The sequence below is a fragment of the Formica exsecta genome, unplaced genomic scaffold, assembly GCF_003651465.1.
Source record: "Formica exsecta isolate Colony F162 unplaced genomic scaffold, ASM365146v1 scaffold196, whole genome shotgun sequence".
Classification (NCBI taxonomy): domain Eukaryota; kingdom Metazoa; phylum Arthropoda; class Insecta; order Hymenoptera; family Formicidae; genus Formica; species Formica exsecta.
This window is the reverse complement of record NW_021849259.1, coordinates 831,552-838,610: the sequence shown is the minus strand read 5'-3', so window position 1 is coordinate 838,610 and position 7,059 is coordinate 831,552. Positions and strand designations below refer to the sequence as shown.

At 31.3% G+C, this 7,059-nt stretch overlaps 1 protein-coding gene across 3 annotated transcripts in view; it reads left to right on the top strand.

Annotated features, from left to right (window-relative positions):
* The window catches only part of LOC115234191 (hemicentin-1), a 191,105-nt gene that overhangs the window by 52,549 nt on the left and 131,497 nt on the right, over window positions 1–7,059 (top strand). The window lies entirely within an intron of this gene.

Sequence of the window (7,059 nt, the reverse complement as noted above, 5' to 3'; positions counted from 1 at the left end):
ATATAAATATAAATATAATCTATTATTTATAAAAAAATAATATTAATTATATTTATAAAAAGATAATATCAATTATTTATATAATTTAGCAGCTTTCCATTGTTTTCCAAAGCAAATTTGTTCTACTTTCTGACTTATAGCTTATTGTTTGCAAAACACGAACAATTAATCTTTAAAAAATCAAGCCATATTCTGCTACACTAATTAAAAAACAAAAAGGATTATTGTATTGTACTAGTTCAAAAAACAAGGGATGTTACCTTGCAAATGTACATTTTTAAAAAGCTAACACTCGTAAACAACAATTTTGGCGAGATGATATACATTTGCAACTGCATATTAAATTAACGTTATCTTTTAATGTTCGCAGTTATGCAGTTAAAGCAAGTACGGTTTTATGAATCGCGCGCAATTTGTTGCGCTTAATTTGACGGATACAGCACTTGCGGACTTTCCTGCATTTCTTCCCGTGCGAACTGGAAAGTTTCGTTCTGATACTCGACAGACGCACTTAACGACCCAATAAATGCTTCATTAGGGAACACGAAAAAACTCACTGCTCTCTCGCGAGCTTCTTAAACTTCTATCGAAGTAAAAGGGCGCGCGTTGTTATTTATAAGGTAGCTACTAAATATCAAAGTTCCTACTCAAGATTCATCGCTCCTCGACCAATTAAATTTTTTTTTTTGATGAATTCTATTCTCATTTTTATTATCATCTCATTCTTTGCACGCGCGAAAAATGTATGAAAATAATCCCTTATACTATCAATCAGAGACACAAGCAACAATAAAAGAATTATATTAATTAACCATAAAAAATTAATTAATTCAAAATAAAATCTACGGTTCGATAGATTGACGAAGATAAAAGTCGGCTGAAAAATTTTGACTCTTTCTACCTTTCTTCTACTTCGACTTAGGCTACTCGCTTTTGTGACTTTATTACCGGCGCGATGCGCGATACCATACAAAGCGGTGGGAGCGGTAATTGTTCCGATGCGATGCAATGGGGCCTCCTTCTTGAAGGCGACGCGCGAAGGCGATGTTCCCACGTATAAGCTTCCTGTATATTCGGGCGCAGTCAACGACACGTAAAGTCGCGCGTCTAGGGGTCAGACCGGTGTTCCCTCGAGCGTGGTTCCTTCGACTCGGTTCCCATCGACCGGCATACCTTCCACGTGCTACGACGATGCGTAAGGAACTTCCGACGACCTCCAACGTCCGCGCTGAAATATTAAACCGGGTTCGACATGTGAGATTCCGATCGCGAATCATATACGCGATCCGTATATCTCGATCATACCGAGACGCTAATAAAATAGAAATAAGAAGATAAATTGAATAGATAAATAAATATATTTTATTTTGAGATTATCTCGAAATTCTCTTCGAGAATAGATTAAAACGTTGACTTTATTTAAATATTGGAATGAATATATACGCGTATAATGTAATAGAGATAATTTCATAACTGCGTTGATATAAGGTATTATAAAACTTAAGGTTATTTGAGAGAAGATAAAATAATCGGAAATAAAAAGAGAAAAGAAAACTAAAAGAAAAACAAAAGGTGATTATATTCTGTTCTGATGATTAAATTTTCTTAAGAACAATGAGAAACAGAAAATAACTGAACGAGAATTCAATAAGCACAAATTATCAAGACAAAGCAACGAACCATAATAATCACGATAAAGTTTTACAAATAAATTACGTTCACGATGCTCTAAGAGTTAAGGAAATATTAATTTTTAATAATTTTTTCAAAAATAAAAAGAAAGAGAGAGAGAGAGACTCTCATATAAATATCTTGCTAATCCAGAATTTAAGAATAATGCGGCGGGAAGCGACTATTATATCATTAAAGAAGATAATCCCAATTGTCTCAAACTTTCCGTTCCTATCCATTTTCTCCCATGTCACTAATAGCCTCGTTCCTTCGTTTCTTGCTCTTTTCGAGAGTTGAACCGCGCCGAGGCGTGAAAAGGGTAGGAGAACGGACCTACCTAAATTATTCGTGGAACGTTCGTGGGAAATTTATACAACCTTAATTACATAAGAAATTTATGCAAATCGGGAATAGAAATCTGTGATAGACGCCGTATGCTTTATTTTAGAAAATAGTATCAAAGATAAAGTGAAATATCGCATATTAAATAAGTTCCCGAGTTGGCGATGACAAGGCAATAATAAAACGATGAAAGATATCATTTTATCGTTATAATTAAAATACCCTTTTGTTTCAATTTAATCTGTCGCGAACAAAGGAGATTTCTCTATAGACAAGAAACAGAGAGAAAGACAGATCATATTCGCTCTGGCAAAATAATATCTTTAAAATTAACTATTCGGCGAAAATTCTGTCGTTCCAGCGAATCCACCGAACGATCTATAATTTAGAAAACATAAGTCTTGGAAAACTAGGACAGAAACTTGCACGAAGCGGGCCGGGCATCTTATTAAAACTGCCGAGGACTTTGATTAACACCTCTGTCGATATCCACGCCGCGAAATCGCAATCACAGTTGCGTTACTTCGAGGTAATAAAACAATACTGCAGCAGTTCCTATCCGAGAGATGAATCCGCCCGATTCGGAACAAAGACTATTCTTGCTACAAGCGTATGCAAAATGTCATTTCATCGTAACACGGCGGAAAGTTTTCTAATATGAGGGGAGATTCTAGCCACACATAGCTTGGGCATTAATAGCTTCGCCATAATTGTCTATGCATCCATGTTTCACAACAGCCAATATAACATACATACCGACGTTTATTTGTAACTTGGAATTAATTAGTTCTAAAGTAATATTTTTAGTCCTTGTATAAATCGATATAAAATAGATATATCCTATGTTTTAAATTAATTCGTGTTATAACATAAAAATGCTCAACGACAAAGTCTTCTACAAAGACAATAGATTCATCATTTATGACATTTACCCACTACATTCATGATTGATGAAGCGACAGATAGGCATAATGGAGAATATTTCATTCCTATTGAACATCGCGCCACAGAGCGAGCAATCTGAATCGAAAAATGTATTCAATGCTGATCCCGGCATAATTTCCGCACGAGAAACAATGGCGCTGATTTTCTCACGATATTGCAGCTGCACACAGCAGGATGTAGCTTAGAGTTTAATTCAAATCGGGAACGTGCGAAGTGCAATCTGTTATCACCGCGTATACCTCACTTCGATCGCAAAGAGCTAAGAGTAACGGTCCATTTATTTCCGTAACGATAATGATGATATACGTATATCTAAGCCCACGGATTAGGATGAAATAATGAACATAATGACGTTGCAAATTGCGTAAGAGATTGATGTCAATGTATTAGGATCAGGACAAGGCCAATGTAGATAAAAAATATATTAAAAGAAACTTAAAATTACTCAATGCGAACGTCTAGATATGCGAGTATTTTCAGATATTTCCTCGCCATGAAAAGATATTTTATGTCTGAAGAAAATGAGTTTGGCCACACCCGGTAATACTCCCGCGGTACTTTCTTAGGAAGTTTCTTCGGAAAGTTTCGCGACTACATCTCGTCCAATTCGCATCGTAATGAGGCTGTCAGACTGGCCATCGCACGGTGTTAAGTACCAGTCTGACTCACGATCACTTTTGCAAAAAAAAAAAAAGAAAAACGTGAGGCACATATATTCGAAATTAACCGAGGAAATTAATACTTCTAAATGCATTCTCTTTTTTTAACACAGAATATAATTTTGAATTAATTTCGTTGATTAACGTTTTCTTTTTTTCTTTCGAGCAACTTGTATCTTTAGAAATTCTCTTGGAAAAGAGAGAAATGCTCTTGGAAAAATTACAATTAAATTTTTGTAAGAAAAATAATATTTTGTTCAAAGAAGTTGAACAGAAGAAGGGCGTCAAAGGAAAAATTATGAAAGATATTCGTACTGCGTTACTTTGTGTATCTCCGAGAGATGAATATATTATACTTGTGTAAAAATATAACCATTTTCGAGATTCAGTCTGTGTGTGTGTGCGTGTGTGTGTGTGTGTGTGTGTGTGATTGCGTTTTGATATTATATTATTCCAACTACACTTTCAGACAATGCACAGAATCAATTAAATAGCAATGTTTTCGTTGGAGAATATAATCATTGATAAAATGATATACTCGGGAAAAAAAACAAATATAATGCTTATGAAAATTATAATTATAAAAAAAACATTGTTTCATCTCTTACGAATCAAATGTACAGAATGTACAGAAACCAAATAATTGAACACACATTGAATAAACGCGTTGAAAATTTTTCATGGATACAAAGCAACAATATAATACATGATCACGCGCGATGATCTGTTTATTTATGTATAACGAAAAAAGGCCAATTTGAGAGAAGTAAAACAATTTATGTATTGATGCGTCTGCAGAATCAATAGAAACGCTTCCCGATTAATTTTCGAATATTGACCGTAACGGCAATTTGGAACTCTCGATCGAAAACCAATCATCAAAACTGCCTCAAATTCGATATAATTTAACTGATATGTTTTGCCTCTAGCAACTAAAGCGCGTCTCTCATCAAATGTAGAATCATGTCGCACAATTGTTAACAAATTTGCAAAAAAAAACCTATTTTCGAAAAAGGATTTTGTCATTTGCTATATATTGCACACAGGCTCTTTGTAAATTCAGCCTTTTTAAAGAAAAACAAAAACGAATTTTTATAAATCTGATATATACATACATGTATATAGAGTATATACATATCTAATATAATTATAATGCATTAAATATTTTGCGAATTCGCATTTTTATTTGTGAAATATTTATCTTCTTATTTTTTACACTGCGCAGACTTTTACAATTTAATAATTAAATACTGGATAATTAAGTTTAAATAAAATACCATTAATAGAAGTTTCTTCTTGCGCGAAAGCCTCTCACGTCAGTACTGATTAGTGCCTAAGTATAGCAACGATGGTAATTTCGTTTTCACCTTTGAGCGATATAGAGTCTCCGTTCTATGAACATGCCCATGAGAATTTCACTGTCGGCTTAAATTATATTTGATATTACTTCAAACTTCTCTCTTGATAAATTTGAAGAAAGGAGAGAAAGATTTTAGTATCATATATAGTCTAATAATAAAGATTTAAAATCTTAAAATGTGTGTGGAGCGTTTCTGGAACAAAAATTTTAAATTTACTCTAATAATAAGAAAAGAAATCATTGCTCATATATATATATAAAGCAATAAAGTTGTGATAAGCATATAAATTTAAGGTACATAAAAACCAAGAAAGCTAAAAAAAATGTCTAGATATCACAATCTCTACGAAAAATCAGCGTTATACAAAAAACAAAAATTATTATTGATTTCTTTGGAATAAATAAAAGGAAGTAGCTTAACAACACGCATAAAGAAGAGTTCCGTTTAGTTTAATATTCTCTTTATGTATTCGTATATATGTTTTAAAAATTCTCGGCTACTGTATTGTAGGGTCTTTATGACAAAATATAATTTGCTAAAAGTCAGAGCTCAAAAAGACTCCATTTAAACCGAAATATTTGCGCGCTTAACTTATGTTTAACGCATTAAACTTATGTTTAAAAATTCATTACTCTCTTTACATTTTATGCAAAAATATTTGTAAAAAAATTTTATTTTGTATCATATCAACAATGCAAGAATTTATATAGCTGAATATATCTTTATATATATTCTTTCTTATAAACTATTTCATTTTTAATTTTGTATGAGAGAAGATATTTGTTCTATGTATTTTATGCTATTTGTTAATAATTATTATATAACTCCTTTATGTATACGTGTTTGTGTATATGTATACTTTTCACAAATCCATATTATCTCGCAATTTTAAAATGAAATAACTCACTGATATGATACGCAACAGCGGAGTTGCAATACACAATGTTGACCTGCAAAAGACAATACATATAAATTAAAACAGTGTCCAAAATGATTAGTATTCCAAAAAATAATTGTAATGCGCATATAATTGAATTTTTTATTTATTCCTTGAATAAAGATATTTAAGAGAAAATTATATAACTTACAAAAAGATTTTTTAGATGAATTTTTATAAAATATAATAAACACATAAAAAATCTAATTTTTATATAAATAATCTAATTATAAGTTTCTTAAACTCAACGTTAGAATTATATTTTATATGCATTTTTATACAAAAATATTAATTATTTTAAATGTTTTAAGCATTTTCCAAAATAAACTCTAGAATACTTTATACTTATTATATTATACATTGATATATATAAAATTGATTACTATTGCGGAGAATAATATTCTAGGTACTTGCAATACCAATATTTTAGTTTTACAAATAATAAATAATAAGATTAAAAATAAATAACTCACATTCCATAGTGACTTCGCAGTTGTTTGACGTCTTCCTGGACTTCTTCTTCGTCTCTCGTCCATCTTTTGCCACTTTTTCATAGACATTCACTCATGAAAACACAATTATTAGCGCGCGCACTAATTACCAAATAATAAATATAATAAAATGCGCGTCGCGTGTAATAATTAACGTCAAAAATGCCGCGTGCAAATTGCCGCGTGATTATCGTGTTCTATTGATTAGAACACGCGCGATTGTAATTAACCGTGTTTTCGTGAGTGAATGCCATGAGGGGCAAAAGATGAACAACTAAGAAGGAGAAAGTCTGGGAAGGCGTCAGGCAATAGCAGAGCAAAACCGTGGGCTAAGTTATTTATTATTTGTAGAACTAAAATATTGCTATTAAAATTAAAATATTACTCTTTCATCTCCGCGATAGTAATCCATTTTACATTATATAACATGTATGAAATATATCCTAGAGTTTATTTTGAAAAAAAAAGGTTTAAAATAATTAATATTTGAAATATAATTAATATTTTTGTATAAAAATGCATATAAAATACAATTTTAACATTAAGTTTAAGAGAAATTTGTAATTATTTAGATTATTTATATAAAAAAATTAGATTTCTATTTATTGTATTTTATATAAATTTGTAACTAAAAGAATCTTTTTTGTAAATTA